The sequence below is a fragment of the Silene latifolia genome, chromosome 1, assembly GCF_048544455.1.
Source record: "Silene latifolia isolate original U9 population chromosome 1, ASM4854445v1, whole genome shotgun sequence".
NCBI classification, from domain to species: Eukaryota; Viridiplantae; Streptophyta; class Magnoliopsida; order Caryophyllales; family Caryophyllaceae; genus Silene; species Silene latifolia.
This window is the reverse complement of record NC_133526.1, coordinates 121869496-121874216: the sequence shown is the minus strand read 5'-3', so window position 1 is coordinate 121874216 and position 4721 is coordinate 121869496.

The following is a 4721-nucleotide window of genomic DNA, read 5'->3' as shown; positions in this document are numbered from 1 at the left end:
ACAAGGACAAATGGTTCACACAAGGACTAAAGAACAACGATTCACTAGGACAAATGGTTCACTCAACGAGTCACATGGACAAATGAACAAGGGAAATAGTTTACACAACGAGTCACAAGGACTAAAGATTAAGGGCAAATGGTTTAAACAACGAGTCACATGGACGAAAGAACAAGGAAAAATGGTTCACACAACGAGTCACAAGGACTAATGAACAAGGACAAATGTTTCACACAACGAGTCACAAGGACTAAAGAACAAGGACAAATGGTTCACACAAGGACTAAAGAACAACGATTCACTAGGAGTAATGAACCAGGACAAATGGTTCATACATCGAGTCACAAGGACAAATGAGCAAGGACAAATGGTTCACACAACGAGTCACAAGGACTAAAGATGAAGGACAAATGGTGTAAACAACGAGTCACATGGACTAAAGAACAAGGAAAAATGGTTCGCACAACGATTCACTAGGACTAATGAACAAGGACAAATGTTTCACACAATGAGTCACAAGGACTAAAATACAAGGACAAATGGCTCACACAACGAGTCACAAGAACAAATGAAGAAGGACAAATTGTTTTCACAACGAGTCACAAGGACTAAAGATTAAGGACAAATGGTTTAAACAAACAGTCAAATGGACTAAAGAACAAGGACAAATAGTTCACAAACCGAGTCACAAGGACTAAAGATTAAGGAGAAATGGTTTAAACAACGAGTCATATGGACTAAAGAACAAGGAAAAATGGTTCACACAACGAGTCACAAGGACAAATCTTTCATACAACGAGGCATAAGGACTAAAGAATAAGAAAAAATGGTTCACACAACGAGTCACATGGACTAATGAACAAGGAAAAATGTTTCACACAACGAGTCACAAGGACTAAAGAACAAGGACAAATGGTTCACAAACCGAGTCACAAGGACTAAAGATTAAGGACAAATGGTTTAAACAACGAGTCTTATGGAATAAAGAACACGGAAAAATGGTTCACACAACGAGTCACAAGGACAAATGAACAAGGACAAATATTTCACACAACGAGTCACTAGGACTAAAGAACAAGGACAAATGGTTTACACAACGAGTCACAAGGACTAAAGAACAAGGACAAATGGTTCACACAAGGACTAAAGAAGAACGATTCACTAGGAGTAATGAACAAGGACAAATGGTTCACACATAGAGTCACAAGGATAAATGAACAAGGACAAATGGTTCACACAACGAGTCACAATGACTAAAGATGAAGGACAAATGGTTTAAATAACTAGTCTTATGGACGAAAGAACACGGAAAAATGGTTCACACAACGAGTCACAAGGACAAATGAACTAGGACAAATAATTCACACAAAGAGTCACAAGGACTAAAGAACAAGGACAAATGGTTTACACAATGAGTCACAAGGACTAAAGATTAAGGACAAATGCTTTAACCAATGAGTTCTATGGACTAAAGAACAAGGAAAAATGGTTCACACAACGAGCCACAAGGACTAAAGATTAAGGACAAATGGTTTAAAAAACGAGTCACATGGACTAAAGAACAAGGAAAAATGTTTCACACAACGAGTCACAAGGACTAATGAACAAGTACAAATGCTTCACACAAAGAGTCATAAAGACTAAAGAACAAGGACAAATGGTTCACACAAGGACTAAAGAACAACGATTCACTAGGACAAATGGTTCACACAACGAGTCACATGGACAAATGAACAAGGGAAATAGTTTACACAACGAGTCACAAGGACCAAAGATTAAGGGCAAATGGTTTAAACAACGAGTCACATGGACTTAAGAACAAAGGATAATGGTTCACACAACGAGTCACAAGGACTAATGAACAAGGACAAATATTTCACACAACGAGTCACAAGGACTAAACAACAACGAAAAATGGGCCACTCAATGAGTCACAAGGACAAATGAACAAGGACAAATGGTTTACACAACGAGTCACAAGGACTAAAGATTAAGGACAAATGGTTTAAACAACGAGTCACATGGACGAAAGAACAAGGAAAAATGGTTCACACAACGAGTCACAAGGACTAATGAACAAGGACAAATGTTTCACACAACGAGTCACATGGACTAAAGAACGAGAAAAAATGGTTCACACAACGAGTCACATGGACTAATGAAAAAGGAAAAATGTTTCACACAACGAGTCACAAGGACTAAAGAACAAGGACAAATGGTTTACACAACGAGACACAAGGACTAAAGATTAAGGACAAATGGTTTAAATAACTAGTCTTATGGACTAAAGAACACGGAAAAATGGTTCACACAACGAGTCACAAGGACAAATGAACAAGGACAAATAATTCACACAACGAGTCACAAGGACTAAAGAACAAGGAAAAATAGTTCACACAACGAGTCACAAGGACTAAAGATTAAGGACAAATGGTTTAAAAAACGAGTCACATGGACTAAAGAACATGGAAAAATGTTTCACACAACGAGTCACAAGGACTAATGAACAAGGACAAATGATTCACACAACGAGTCATAAAGAATAAAGAACAAGGACAAATGGTTCACACAAGGACTAAAGAACAACGATTCACTAGGACAAATGGTTCACTCAACGAGTCACATGGACAAATGAACAAGGGAAATAGTTTACAGAACGAGTCACAAGGACTAAAGATTAAGGGCAAATGGTTTAAACAACGAGTCACATGGACTAAAGAACAAGGGATAATGGTTCACACAACGAGTCACAAGGACTAATGAACAAGGACAAATATTTCACACAACGAGTCACAAGGACTAAAGAACAACGAAAAATGGTTTACTCAACGAGTCACAAGAACTAATGAACAAGGACAAATGCTTCACACAACGAGTCACAAGGACTAAAGAACATGGACAAATGGTTCACACAAGGACTAAAGAACAACGATTCAATAGGAGTAATGAACAAGGACAAATGGTTCATACATCGAGTCACAAGGACAAATGAGCAAGGACAAATGGTTCACACAACGAGTCACAAGGACTAAAGACGAAGGACAAATGGTGTAAACAACGAGTCACATGGACTAAAGAACAAGGAAAAATGGTTCGCACAACGAGTCACTAGGACTAATGAACAAGGACAAATGTTTCACACAAAAAATGGTTCGCACAACGAGTCACTAGGACTAATGAACAAGGACAAATGTTTCACACAATGAGTCACAAGGACTAAAATACAAGGACAAATGGCTCACACAACGAGTCACAAGAACAAATGAACAAGGACAAATTGTTTTCACAACGAGTCACAAGGACTAAAGATTAAGGACAAATGGTTTAAACAAACAGTCAAATGGACTAAAGAACAAGGACAAATAGTTCACAAACCGAGTCACAAGGACTAAAGATTAAGGAGAAATGGTTTAAACAACGAGTCACATGGACTAAAGAACAAGGAAAAATGGTTCACACAACTAGTCACATGGACTAATGAACAAGGAAAAATGTTTCACACAACGAGTCACAAGGACTAAAGAACAAGGACAAATGGTTTACACAACGAGACACAAGGACTAAAGATTAAGGACAAATGGTTTAAATAACTAGTCTTATGGACGAAAGAACACGGAAAAATGGTTCACACAACGAGTCACAAGGACAAATGAACTAGGACAAATAATTCACACAAAGAGTCACAAGGACTAAAGAACAAGGACAAATGGTTTACACAACGAGTCACAAGGACTAAAGATTAAGGACAAATGCTTTAACCAATGAGTTCTATGGACTAAAGAACAAGGAAAAATGGTTCACACAACGAGTCACAAGGACTAAAGATTAAGGACAAATGGTTTAAAAAACGAGTCACATGGACTAAAGAACAAGGAAAAATGTTTCACACAACGAGTCACAAGGACTAATGAACAAGTACAAATGCTTCACACAAAGAGTCATAAAGACTAAAGAACATGGACAAATGGTTCACACAAGGACTAAAGAACAACGATTCACTAGGACAAATGGTTCACACAACGAGTCACATGGACAAATGAACAAGGGAAATAGTTTACACAACGAGTCACAAGGACCAAAGATTAAGGGCAAATGGTTTAAACAACGAGTCACATGGACTAAAGAACAAGGGATAATGGTTCACACAACGAGTCACAAGGACTAATGAACAAGGACAAATATTTCACACAACGAGTCACAAGGACTAAACAACAACGAAAAATGGGCCACTCAATGAGTCACAAGGACTAATGAACAAGGACAAATGCTTCACATAACCAGTCACAAGGACTAAAGAACAAGGACAAATGGTTCACACAAGGACTAAGGAACAACGATTCACTAGTACTAATGAACAAGGACAAATGGTTCACAAAATGAGTCACAAGGACAAATGAACAAGGACAAATGGTTTACACAACGAGTCACAAGGACTAAAGATTAAGGACAAATGGTTTAAACAACGAGTCACATGGACGAAAGAACAAGGAAAAATGGTTCACACAACGAGTCACAAGGACTAATGAACAAGGACAAATGTTTCACACAACGAGTCACATGGACTAAAGAACAAGGAAAAATGGTTCACTCAACGAGTCACAAGGACTAATAAATAAGGACAAATGGTTCACACAACGAGTCACATGGACTAAAGAACAAGAAAAAATGGTTCACACAATGAGTCACATGAACTAATGAACAAGGAAAAATGTTTCACACAA